Raw genomic sequence first — 14,935 nt, forward strand, 5'->3', positions numbered from 1 at the left:
CGTTCACTCGTACGGTCACTGACACGATAGCTCACTTACTCGTTCACTCGTACGGTCACTGACACGATCGCTCACTTACTCGTTCACTCGTACGGTCACTGACACTATCACTCACTCACTCGGTCGCTCATATTACTCCATTTTACGTCAGCTAATTCAACAACTCTCGTACGGTCTCACTCGTTTTACATATTCATTCACTCGCTCAATCACTCTGTTACTTGCTCACTGGTGACGAACTGCTCTCCATCGGTGAATTTTTCGTCTGTGAATTTTACTATCCGCAAATTGTGTTGTTGCCGGGGAATTGATCTGTAAATCCGTAAGATGTGGTTCTTACGTCCAAGGAATTGGTATAGGGTTGGCGAAAGCGTATTTACATAATTAACACACGACCTTATTTATATGGGGCATGAAAATTTCGACAGCTGGCCTTGCGGGGAATCGAACCCACGTCCTTTCAATTGCCAGGTGATCGTACTAGACTGCAAATACCTAAGAATCCAATTTCCTTAGAGCTAATGCGCGCTGAATGAAGCCGTGTATGGACAGCCAGGCCTAACTCAGGCCAAAACTCACAATTTCTGACACTGCCACCAGATGGCGACTTAAACGAAGATAGATGATCACTCACGGCTATCATTCCGCAAGGCCAGTTGAATTTTCTTTCCTTGATTCATCTTCGCACGCATCAGCCATCTGTCTAAACCTTACATTCGTAGTGATAGCGGAGAGCGACATCATATCTTCGGATACTAGGGAGGGGGGGTGTATTTAAATAAGCTGTTTCCCAGTACGTTCGAGCATCTATCCCAGAACCATATCGGCCAAAGACGAAACACTCTGCAGTTACCTCATTACATATTCTGGCATAGACCATTCATTTGAAATTCCGTAGAGGAATGTGTACGAGTTGCACATACGGTTGAGCGGTAGTAGTAATATTCACTTCAAGGCCTGGTGAACGTATTTTCTTTCTGACATCTCAAAGCTTGTACGAATTCTTTTTTTTTTTTTTTTCAAACCGAGCACAACTCAGGTCTATTGCCATAGTCAATTTACTGCCTAGTGAGCTGTGCCGGAATTGTGTGTGTACCTAACAGTCTGAGTGTGTATCTAGTGTTGTGTATGATTTTTCAGTGCTGCCATCATCATTTGATCATTTTTCTCGCACCACGGTCATTTTCTGCACACGAGGGCTAATTAGACCGGGACCTACAATTTATCGCCGATTCCGAACGGCAGGCTTGTTTTTTATACTCATCGAGAGGTTGGTGCGCTAACCCCTCGATTGGGGACTCCCTGCGGTAGCAATTTTTTGCTGCGGTCAAATCGCCGTTTTTTGTTGTATCCCTGCGTTTCAGGAAAGTTTTCTGACAACGACGAACCGGGTATCGAACTCGCGACACCTCTAAACATCCCTTGGTACTTTAGGGGAGCATCTTATCGACCGGGCCACCGTGCCCCAGTGCTGCCATCTATATCTCAGAAGTAAAGTGAGTGATGTGTAGTGACTGAATATTTGTACTGTTTGTAGGCCTGTTGCTCTCTGAGGCGAGACTTTTTAACGGGGAGATCGGCTCGCATTTGCGCCTCGAAGTTGGAAACCAGAGAAAACCAACTTCAGCCGACCACCACTGTGGCGACGGTGGGGCTCGAACCCGGGTCCGTCACTATGACCACCACAGCGGTGAATGCCCAGATCGCTACAGAAGAAACAACATCCTCACGGACTGAACGTAGACATTTGGCTCGTGATATCGGATTGCATCAGAAAAGTAACTCACTATACATTCTCCTACATCTTTCGCTAATATAACATATTCAAGTTTATTTCCCTTTTTGCAAAAGTGATTGCTATATTTTAAGAACACTAATATCTTTTGTTTCATATTCATACGTAATTAAAGTTACTTAATACCGGGAATTTTTAAATAAAATGCAATCTTAGTATCAACCTACGTCTTTCGCTAGATGGCGTTACTATACTAAAAAAGAATAATTTTCTTACTAAAATAGAACTGTTATTTCAATTTTGGGCATTTGGCCTATCACAACCTAATCACATTATTGATATATTATGCCTACGAAGGTTTCAACAGCTGACTGATGCGAAGGTAAATCCAGGAAAAAAAACTGCAACTGGCCTTGCGGGGAATCTCGAACCTACGTCCTGTCACTTGCCAGGCGAGTGCCTCATCAACTACTCAACCGTACATGCACCTCGTACACATTCATCTACGGAATTTCGAATGAATTGGTACATGCCGGAACGGGGGGGGTGTGTGTACGTGTCGTGAACATAACGTGAAGTTTGTTTTTGAGTAATGTTTGGTGTGTGTAGTGCCGCCATCTGCCATCAATTTTTGTAACCATGAATGAAGTATAATAATTTAATAATTGTATCGTTGTGGGCCTGTTGCTGGTCAGCGGTGAGACCTTTTAAAGGGGTAATCGGCTCGCATTGGCTCCTCGAAGTTGGGAACCACAGGAAACCGACTTCACACACGCAACCGATCCACACTGTGGAGACGGCGACGTTCGAATCCAGGTTCTCGCAATACGAGTCCGTCACTATGACCTCTTGACTACCACTGCGGCATTCAACTAGACAACAAAGTCAAGGAATCCCCTTTCCTTTGTGCTCGTGTTCGCTGAACGGTTCCGTCTAGCTCAATCCAGACCTAACTCAATAAAATTTACAGTTTCTGCCACCGCCAACAGATTGCTACTTATCTGAAGATGACTTTGATTCCCCCGCCAAGGCCAGTTGAATTTTATTTTCTTGATTTATCTTCGTATCATCCAGCGGTCGAAACCTTCATAGTATGGGGCCGTTCAAGTATAAAGTCAGAAAATTTTAGCCATTTTTGACTCCCCCTTGTCAGCAAAAGTCAGCAAAACTCTGACCCCCCCCTCCCCCCCTATCGATGCCGACGTTATACTTGAATGACCCCTAATAGCGGAGAGCGACATCACATCTTCGGATATACTGTACCTGGTCTTACGCCTGGAATTTACAAATCAATTTTCCACCCAATCAATCTTGTGTTTAACCAAACATCGAGATATTATCAGTCATAAAAGTAACTAATTAATCAATATATTAGTAAATTAATTTATACTTCACCCAAATCCGAAAGTAGTATACTGTGAAGTAAAGAAAACAATGGTATTACTACGGCACACAGTTACTGTGTTTTCTCCCTCCAGAGCTGTACGTGAAGCCTTTTCTAGAATGGCATGGCAACTTGAATATTTTGCATCCGAAATTCACACAAACTTTACCCGTTCTCTGTGACTATCGAAGATGATTGGTCAAAGCGTTTAGGGCAGAAATCATGTAAATACGCACACTGATAAAGAGATATGTTTCGCAGAACAATTCTCCCAGAAAGAAGCAAGGAAAAATGATTCCGGAAACCTGAAAATGAGGACAAAAGAGGAGAAATATTTCAAAAACCTTATGAGGACGCTTAAAATTTACTAAAACAGTGAGAAGTCTGGTAACTCTTCGCAGCCTGATCGTAACTCTTGAAAAACTCTAGTCAACTTATTTGTATCAAACAGAGGAAGTGGTCACAATAGTTTGACTTGACTGTGTATTTTTTTTGAGCAAGCCAATAGTCACCAGTTGCTTCAGCCTCGCATTCCCTTCGCCGGTGCAAAGCGAAATAGAAGTGACCAGACCAGACCAGCATCAGATGTTTCCCCCAATGCCCAGCCCATAGGGCTGATTGCGGAAATAAAAACGGGCCAAGGTAGGTCTATGAAGAAGGTAAAAGTAAAAAAGACTGTGTATTTAATGTGTGTTAGTAAGTGTGTGCGTGTTGTGTAGTGCTTGAGAAAGAACGTGAAATAGAAGTGACCAGACCTGACCAGAATGCAAGTATTTTGCCGGTTCCTGGCTGAACCATCACGCGGCCTTAGAATTGGCCCTATGGACCCTTAGAAAGTCTCGCCAAAAAGAGAAACAGACCTACAAACAGTGCAAATGTAATTCAATAGCAACGCATCACTCACTTCCCTTCTCAAATATAGATGGCAGCACTGAAAAATCGAACACACAACACTACTTACGCACTCAGACTGTGTTAGGTACACACACAGTTACACTTCCGGCACAACTCCCTAGGTAATAAATCGCCCATAGATGGTGGTATGATGGTGGTGTTGAAAGAAAGAAAAGAAAGTAGCCATATGTACAGGGTCTCCTGTAAGTGATAATGTCGGCCATCCGTCGTAGAAGTGTAATTCCAATTTAAAAAATGTTCAAAACACGTTCAAAAATTGCCCTGCACCAGTTTTGAGAGTGGAAGTACAGTATGTAATGAAACAAAAATTTAAATTTTCATACTGCGCCCCTCTTATTTGTATCAAACAGAGGAAGTGGTCACAATAGTTTGACTTGACTGTGCATTTTTTTTTTAGCAAGCCAAAAGTCACCAGTTGCTTCAGCCTCGCAATCCCTTCGTCGGTGCAAAGGGAAATAGAAGTGACCAGATCAGACCAGCATCAGATGTTTCCCCCAATGCCCAGCCCATAGGGCTGATTGCGGAAATAAAAACGGGCCAAGGTAGGCCTATGAAGAGGGTGAAGACGGGGCCAACAGTTGTTGCCCTGTCTCTCGTGACGTTCGGGTCACAAGACACACACGCAGATTTTCTAGCATGGCTCAGGTCTTCTTCGACCACCTCTACTTATATCTCTTCATTGAGACAGAGCGGCTGGCCATGATCTTATTAGGAGGAGTGGTACAAGGTATCAAGTGGTACACGTTCTCCATGCGCCCGAACAGAGCAATATTAAAACGGGCATTAAATTATCAATGAAACAGAAGAGAAAAACGGTATATTCAAACTATTATTGGGTTGTTTGACAACTTAGTCAAGAAAACCAAAGTCTGACTTCTTTTAGAATTTTTCCGAACTGAATTTTCTCATATTGAAAAGAATCCTGATTTTTGTTTCCTCCTACTAGGAATTGACCAAAACAATTCGGGGAAAACAATCTAATTAATACTAGAAAGACGGGAAAAGGGTCTGTGTGACCCCCATTGACTTTTCCTTCAATTTTTGAACATTTTAATAATTTGCGGCATGGTATAATATTTTTATGACAGAATATCACAAATAATTAGTGGTTAAAGCAACCTGTTGATGTATTTTACCGTTATTTAATTTTAAAGGATTATTTTGCGCGCAAACGACGTCTCTTGATGAGCGTCAGTGTGGAGGGAATTCGAAAGTGACTGGGGATCTCAAACTAATTTTGAATTTTTGAAGTGGTTTCCCCCTAACACCATGATGGATGGGTGGGTAAAATGATATGCTGGGGCTCCACCTCCTAATTTGCATACTTTATTCTGAGAATTTCCAATAAAGAACAGCTGTATCAATAACTAGAAAATTCTTTTCTGTGAAAGCTCTCTGCGCACTGGGATTTTTGAAGTTCCGTCAAAAATCAGAATGTAAATCAAACGTGTCACGGATTGATTCCGCAGAGTAAATCCGTGACGTTTGATTCCGCGGTACCCTACAAGAGCTCTCATGGAACCCTTGGGTTCCGCGGAACACCAGTTGGAAATCTATGTCCTATATTCCCGATAGAATTTCAGTGTTACATCGCTTCTAGGTTGTGAACATGATCAACGAATGTGTGTGAGTGTGTGTGTGTGCTATATTTTTTTCGTGGTTTGGAATCACCTGACGATGATCTCTCCGAAAAACCAAGCTTTTTGACTAAGATTTGGAAAAACGTTCACACATTTCCAGCGATGTGGAATCGGTATCTGTGAGAATTGAGTTTCTCGTAAAATATTTTTGAATCCTTTCCGTCCTATTGAAGAGGAAGCCACGATATTTCATACACTTTCATTGATCATTTTTGTCGCACCACGGTCATTTTCTGCACATGAGGGCTAATTAGACCGGGACCTACAATTTATTGCCGATTCTGAACGGCAGGCTTGTTTTTTATACTCATCGAGAGGTTGGTGCGCTAACCCCCTCGATGGGGGACTCGCTGCGGTATCAATTTTCATACACTTTCATCTACAGCAGTTTCTTCGCTACCAGTAAACGGGATGTTATTGAGATCTCTGATATTTATAGAAATGAGTTGACGTTTTTGGATGGTTGTTTCTGCATTCTGTTTTAGCATTTCATATTGCATCAGCTGAGGAATTTTTGGAGGTATAATTTCATTCTGTGATTCGCGCATCCATCATCAATACTGTTGCTTACTTCGCAAAGGTTTTACATCGGGTATGTGGATTTTATTCTCTCTCCCCTTCTAAATTCTCATCGTCAGCGCTACTGCTTTTTCCACGCACAATCTTTGCCAAATTCTGAAAAATTGTATCTTCGGTGAATCTGTGTAACTTTTTTGTCATTTCTACAGCAATCAAGCACGTGGATGTTTCTACTTTGCAGGGCGAACAATTTATTCGTCAATATGACAAAAATAGTTGACAACAAGAGCTGAGACACCTACTGACCGACATCTGCAAATAAGAATGATGGTAAGAAAAAAAAGCTTCAGGGAAATTGGGGATTATATATACCGTATTAGATACACAAACACACTATCAGAAGAATTTTACCTTACAAAATCAATTGTTACAATGATAGTAGCATTATATGGGGAATGTGTTCTAAAATATATGGGAGGGTCGGTGTGACCCCCCTTCGTCTTTCCGTTGTTATCTCCATTGCTTTTTACCAATGTATTATCTTCTTTAAGATATTATTTTCTTTAAGATATTATCTTCTTTAAGATATTATCTTCTTTAAGATAATGAAAAAAGCTTTGGTGTACGCTAAGAGCATGATAACTCACGAAAAGTAGAGAAATTTTAAAGGTTTTGGTTCATTCTTATTTGAGATATGGAATCACAAAGAGCGCGCAGATTCACACTGACCCAGTCCGTCTTTTTGGTGTTAAACAAGAAATTTTAACATTAAATCAGATAGAAAACTCAAGGGGAATTCGTAAAAGTTCGAAATATCTAAAATTTGAATTAACTAAGTTCTACTGTACATTCAAAAAAGAGAAGAGATTCAAGTGCAATGAGAAATATCGCTATAAAACGTACACCTACTAAATTCCCGAGATTCTTACCGTGAAGGGAACGTAGTAAGAATGTAATGTATGGGGAATCCTCTCCCATTCAAGACCCCTGTGTATCGTGTTCAGGTACGGATTTATGGGCCGCACGGGTAGTGGCGCGTTTCTTACACGATATTTGAAATTCAAAGTATTGTTTTTTGCTCTCGTGTATCTTTTCCTCTCCTAGTACAACAATTTTGTCCCGGCACTGAACAACAACAACAAAAAAGTAAAATACAATGAAAACATACAAAAAATACAAAAAAAAGTTGCTATGGTTGTGCTGCTGCTCCATCTGCAATGATGGATGAAGAGACTTTTGCTGGTTCTGGTCCACGCTCTCAGGCAAAAAGCGATGGAAAAAAATAGCAAGAAATTGGGTGGTGTTGTGGCGCTGGAGTAGGTAGGCGTGTGCGATGGCTAAAAACATACGAAAGTTTTTAGTTTGAAAGAGCATTTCCATTTGCTTCACTGATATAGTCTTTTTCATGCATTTATTAATTTTTTTTTCTTCCTTATTTATTCTATTCTATGCATAGTTTTCGCGATGCAAAAAAATAACAAAAATATTATATATCGATATAAAAATTCGTTGCAAAAAAAAAAAATTATTTTATTTTTCGCTTTTGTAGGAAAAATTTGCATTATTTTAACTCTTCCTTCCGAGGGATATTGATTTTTGCTTTCTTAGAGATGATGGTGTTTTTCATTTTCGTATTTTCATTTCTGGACGTTTTATTTGTCTGCGTTTTTTTTTGCTAGAAAGTTTGAATTATTTCTAGAAATTCAGACGCTTTTGATTCTTTTTTGGTCTGTTCTTGGCTTTTGTTTCGTTTCTACTGTGGGTGTTTCGCACCGTTGACATTTTGAGTTTGGCCTCAGCATTTACAGTCGAATAAGATAGCAATTGCATCCCTAGGACGGACTTGTTGCGAATCCAAAGTACAATCTGCCTTCGCTTTAATCAGATAATGGATTAAAATCGTCCGGAACCGAAATTTCTCCCATAGGCCGGGATTACACTATAAACGTTTGATAAAAGTACTTTTATAAAACTTGAAAAAACCGACCGATAAGGTTATTGGTTACATTCTAGAAAATTCGACCGGTGACCTTATTGGTTGCATTTTTCAAGTTTTATAAAAGGACTTTTATAGCATAGTTTCCCAATAATTTTTCTCCCATCGCCCCCCAACGCAATGTAACCCATAGGATTTTATGTTATACCCGTAGCTTCTACCGCCCCCCCCCCCTCTGGAACATTCCATCGCCCACGTTGGGGGAATCACTGTTTTATAGTGTTATCCTGACCTTATTTACATACAATGATAAAAGTTCCCCGCTGAACCTATCATAAATTCAGCAATTTTTCCCCCGCTGAATCGAACGTTATGATTTTCACGACAACTGTTTTAGTACCCATTAACCACTATTTATATAGCATTTTTATTGTATAGAACATTTGAAATTAACAGCATATACAGGGTGCATGCATAGTAAACGGGTGGGGGCATGGCATTTTACTGTCTAACCGTTGATTCTAGAGACATACTTCCAATTAGAAAATGTATCCAAATAACGTTCAGTACTCAGATATGTCATTCATGCTTCAAAGGGTTGCATAGTTATTAAAATAAAAAAATTAACTTTTTATACATTCCCCGCATGCTCTAAAACATAATTGAAAAGTTGTTGCACTGTCTCTCTTGATGCCAGAAAAAATTCCACGTTTCGTAGTGAAATATTCACTGAGATATTTGAGTCCGCAAAAAATTTGAGAAAAAAAAAAACAGCGTTAATTACGGGTAAAGCGGTTTTTCCCCGTATTTTAAAATATTTTTTCTCAACTTTTCACCGGTTTTTTTTAAATTCCAATATATCTATGAATATATATCACCTAGGAACATGGAATTTATTTTTAGTTGACATCAGGAGAGACAGGGCAAAAACTTTCTAATTGGGTTTTTGGGGCACACGAAGACTATATAAAAAAGTAATTTTTTATAATAATAACTATACAACCCCTTGAAGCATGGATGACATATATGAGTACCGTACGTTATTTGAAAACTTTTTTCTAATTGCCAGAGTATATCAATAGGATCACCGGTTCGCCAGTAAAATGTCTCCAACCTATGATAGGTCCAAAAATCAAAACTAAAATATGTTGTGAGAGTGTGCGAATGTTTAGAATGTGTTCAAATTCCGTTGTTGCGTCCCAGCAACTTATGTCCGGTGTAAGCTGAAATGGTGCAGAATTCATAGCGTGTAAAAGGATTTAGAAACATTCATGTCATATTCCCCGATTAAGTGACTATATGTGATCGCCAAGTATTTCATTTTTAATTGACTCGAGTATTGAATATTTTAATGTAGGAATTGCGCTCACGATTTAAATCATCGCTGACCAATTGCGGTCATTATCGCCATCAGTGCTTACGCTTCTGAACACGGGAGAGATTCAACCATCAAAATTCAATTTCTCTCCTCCGAATTTCGTTGAGGAGTGAAAATACTCCTTCACAAATTCGAACTAATTTTTCTAATGCAGTTATTTCTTTGTTTTTCATAAAAAAAGTGCCCCATTGAATTTTGTAGAATGAAATTTATTCTTGCAAATTATTTTTTCGACATTGGCATTATTCCATTTGTATAAAAATGATTTTCCAGCCAATACATAATTGCCAACGCAGCTGTCTACCAAGTCACCATAGTCTATAAATATTGCTTTTAAAAATGTGAAATGGTTTTGAGAATGGATACTGGAAGAGAGAGAGAGAGAGAGATGTTTCTACTAGTGTTATGAAGAAATATAATTTAGAAGAAAATTTTCATTCCTCTCCAAAATTTGGAAAAATTTTTTCATTCTCAAACGAAATTTCACATTTACCATGTTAGTTCAAAAGTTCTGACGATAGAGAACGCTGCACAAAAGCAAATTACTGGAAATACTCAAATCAGAGTATTTACAGTAATTTGTTACTATAATCCTGTTACTGGCACGTACATAAGTTTTTCATTGTGGCGACGCCATGAACCGCTGGCGGTAGTTTTACGACCATAACCGGCACCTCCTAGAGATAGAAAGGCTCCACACGGGTTGTATTTCATCTGTAACGTCATTAAGACTACCTAGAAAGTTTGCCACATTTTGAACCACAGCATCGTTCTTTCTTGTTTTGACGTAGAATCTTCCTGGTTGGCTCACAAATACCGCATGGTGATTGGATGTGGGGCATAGAAATCGCCAATTCTGAGCCCGATCATTTCTTCCCTGCACGATGATACTGATACGTACAGCTGAATTTTTCCCCTGAATATTCTGAGGGAAAATGAACTACTTGCTGACGTCAGAAGCAGCGTGCGAAGGCCTTCAGTCTCTAGGACATAGCAGACAAAGAAGGTATTGAAGAAAGCTTCAGGTCCAATCAGTGTTCACATGTGCAAACTTGTTTCTCTTCTTCACAACGCCTCAGAAAGGCTATTTGTAAGTCGTTAGACAGCCTCATTGGTCTGGGAAACAACGAAATAAATTGAATTCTGTTTGTTCTGTTTCTTCTGAAAAGGATCAAATCGACTTTAGTCGCTTGAAAGTGTTCGAAAAATGACTCAAAAGTCATGAGTATCTTCCGGAATTGAAGAAGATTTGGGAAAATTCAAGCTTCGCCCGTCGTGAGTTATCCTATAAATTCGTAAATAGTTTAAAAACTCATAAAAACTGAACGAAATTTCTAAGCGATTTGCAATAAAGTTAGTCTCAAGGAGGGGAGGGATTTCTTTTTCTTTTTATGTACTGAACGAAAAATTAGTTGAAATTTTTGTTAAAAGAGGGCAAGAATGTCCGGCAGGAGCGATTGGACCTGAACTTTTCTTCAATCTATTCTGCGTCCCAAATATTCGTGACTCAGGTAAAACATCTCCACCAACAGTGCTTTATCCTAATTGTCAAGAACACGATGAAAACATTATACAGGGTGGACAAAAAATCCGTAAAAACTTGAAAAGTTCATGAAAACCGGAAAAATAACCGAAATAAAAAAACGGTCTGAAGGGCTAGCATCGCAAATAACGAACAGAATGCCTCCAACTCGTTTACTACTGCAGTATGTGTTCATGGGCGGAGATACGGGGGGGGGTCGTGCCAAAGCCTCCTAGAAGTACTTTCGTCAGTTGTAGTATCTAGGAGGCTTTGGTCGTGCCCCCCCCCCCCCCGACTGAAAGGTGGAGTCGACTGATCTAATGCATATTCATTCATATATTGCCGTCCCGCGCCCAGAAGCATACAGCGGGTCCTGAAGTTCAGCATTTCAAGATCAACCCCGCTCAGCACAAAAAGTCCAATTTTCCTAAAGTTTAGGTAATTTAAGCTACCCATTCATTCTACCCCTTTCCGTTTACTCTAATATCCAATTTTATGTCCAACTCTGTATCGAAAAACAACAGACAAAAGTAAAATTATATCAAAATCATTCGCACAACAATGAGGAAAATAATTAAATAAATAATAAAGGATGGGGGAACATGGAAATCAGAGTCATCTTCGACAAAATATAGATCTAATGTATGAATTGATATCATCATCATCCTGCCTCCCTCCCAGACTTCGAAGTCTATCTACGCCTATGAGGTATCTGTTAACGGGGAGTGTCCGTTAGGTGAGGTCCCACTGTATATAGACCATGGGGGGGGGAAGAAAGATTCGATTTAAATTAGTTCAATTTTGGTGATAATTTTTCAGGTTAGAAAGTGGCTGTTTCTCTGTCCCCCGTCCAGTGGAATAGGTCTTGAATGTCTTTCACTACCTGTTAGCGGGGACACTCCATAGTGAACAGTAAAACCAGACAAACTCATTTAAATTATAAGTTTTTCAAAATTATAATTTAAATTTAAAATTAATTAAAATTTTAATTTAAATGAATTTGTCTGATTTTAATAAAGTGTAATTTTTCCAAAATTATAATTTATTAATTTTTGGCCATTAATCGATAATTTATCATATTCAACGGTGATTATGTATAATCTCAGTATCTGTCACTTGGACCATGGGAAAATCCAAGTGACGTATATACGAAGTTTCAATGAAGTACCGTCCACCATAACGTGCGCTACATAGATCGGAATAGCGTCAGCATAATTCTGAACTCAGATGGCAAAATGTTATGCATAAATTACTTTTCCCAAGAAATTGAGTCGTTCGCATTCCGGAGCCCCGTTCGTTAACACTTTTAAAGGTAAGGTGGAAAAATTTCGTCTTTCAGTTCATGAGGAAGCAACGGAGGGAAATTGCCATAAGTCAAAAAGCCGCAGCATTGCAATGTTGGCAAAATATTATTTACAAATTCACCATCGTCAAATTTTCAGAAAGTGACGTAACATTTTGCCACGAGAGCACAGAATTAAACTGCGTATTTCTCAGCTTAATTATACTACATACCAAACACTAACTCTAGCCATATCGCTATTGCAATTTACTGCCATTAATGAGATGGGTTGGAAAATGAAGGCGCTATCTATCGGTGATCGCTTCAAGCTCGTTAGGGGAAAATATCGTATCTGTATATTCCCCCGGGTTAGAAAAACTGCAACTGTGACAGAAACCTTCACGGCGGTAGATGAGGATCTCACTACCACGTGACCCTACTCGGGCATAGTTTAATTATACTTACACTGCTCCAGTCTATGTAGCAAGGACGTAGCCGAGGGGAAGGACTTGATGGTCTGTCCTAGTCTGTTCTCCCCCCCCCCCGAAATATGAGAAAATGACCGGGCGAAAAGGGGAAAAACATGGCCACATTTATTGTTGTATCACTTTGCCCCTCTTCCAGAACGAAATTTCTGGCTACTCCCCTGCTATGTAGTGCCCGTTGCGGTGGACGTATTTCATTGCAACTTCGTAACATGTACGTTATGGAAAAGAGCATAAGAAAAAATATAACTGCGATAAAGAAGCGCCACTGTTTCACCTGGGGGTTGAAAATCAAACTATTTTTATCGGATCTTTCCCCCCTCCCCCAGCTGCCACCCAACTGGTGGCAGATGGCAGCACTACACATAACAAGCATTACAGAGAGCTACAAAAAAACTTCACGTCAGGTTTCACTACACGTACACCACGCACATTCCCGCATGTACCGATTCGTTGGGGGTTCCGCGGGGGGGGGGGGGTGTGAGGGCAGGGTGCGTGTGTGGTGTAGCAGTAGTAGATATGGCCTCCAAAAAATGTCTCGGGGATCCATGATGTTCTTAAGTCAGCCACTTCGTTGGGCAATTTGCCTGTTGTGGCGTTGTATTTGTATAGTCCATATATCCTATATAACAAGTCGCATCAGAATGGACGCAACATACATCTGATTATCGTCCGTTTCTTTATAACCACCCTGTATATTCACTTATTAAAAAAACGAGAAGAAACACTAACCTATTGAATTCAATAAACTGTAACGTATTAAGCCTAAAAAAAAACCACTGAAAACAAACTTTCTCTTATCTCCTTTCTTTTCTCTATAATATGTATAAAAATTCTATCTCCTCCGTTTTCTTGCTGTTTTTTTTCTTCACTATTTCAACTAACGGTAGAACACACAAAAAACTCATTTCACCGTAAACGCATCGCAGTGTATAATTTTGTAGCCTCCAATGTTTCATCGATAGAAGAAGTAACTAAAAAAAAAAACTATCTATATATATATATATTTTTCCACCCTCCTGCAAAAAAGTAAGTGCAGAGCATTCAGCCATAATGCAGAGTTTTTTAAAGACAGTTTTTTTTTGTACCCCCCTCTACACCAAACTTTACAAGGGTAAAAATAAGGAGGAAAAAACGGGGTACGAAAACAAAAAAAAAGGAAAAAATACCCGGAACAAGAAATGGAAGTTACACATAATTCGTAGTTCTTATCTTCTTCTTTTTTTTTTGCTTCATTCTTTCCTGTTTTCATCTCCCATTTTTCTTCCCGGGGACGACGCCGCCCGCCCCCCCCCCAAGAAAAAAACCTGGAAGAAGTAGCCGGAAGTCCTGGTGTTAAGCCACGCGGTCAATACGCCGAGTTCGTCTGTCCGTGAAATAGCTACTTCTATTTTCTCTCTCTTTTCCTCTATTTATATATATATATATATATATATATATATATTTTCCTCTCTTCGGCCATTTCCAGTTTCTACCCCCTTCCTATTTTTTGTCCCGGATGTGTATATATGAGCGAGAGATAGAGGGAGGGGACGGTCCCAAACAAGAAAAAAACTTTCCAGGCTCGGGAAAAAAAGGATCAGGTCATTTCTCCGCCGTGGGACAGATAGCAAATTTCACGGCGTCCTGCGTCCGGGACCGAAGAAAAGTCCCACAGTGAGGAAGACGACTTATCGGGCCTGGAGAAAGAAGAAGGTGGGGTCTACTATACTCTTCGCAATACAAAAGAATGGGTCTCTTTGTGGCATTAGTCCTTTGAAGAGAAAAAAGTAGTGTCCTTACCACTAAAAAAGCAGCGGAACTGGTGAAGAAGACCCACTCTCCTCCCATTTCGCTTTGTCTTCTCTCTCTCTCTCTCCTCCATCTGTTTTTTTTTTTTCACTTTTTACCGGTTTTATTTTTTACTTTTTACCTCTTCTTTTAACATTGGAGTTTGGAAATAAACGCGAGTTTTGGAAACAAAGGAATTGTCATCGATGGCAATAACGGTGAAGTGAGTTGAACACTTGAAATGGATTCACGATATCTACGAAATTGAGGGCTCTCTCTCTCTCTCTCCGCTCCTTCACTATAACGGGATTTCGGCTAAAAATTTACAATGTGGTAGCCATCGCTTATAAGAATCGGATCGCCAGAAAT

Source organism: Pholcus phalangioides, unplaced genomic scaffold (assembly GCF_987345545.1).
Source record: "Pholcus phalangioides strain wild (caught in Gottingen) unplaced genomic scaffold, Ppha-v1.0 ptg000002l_1, whole genome shotgun sequence".
Taxonomy (NCBI): domain Eukaryota; kingdom Metazoa; phylum Arthropoda; class Arachnida; order Araneae; family Pholcidae; genus Pholcus; species Pholcus phalangioides.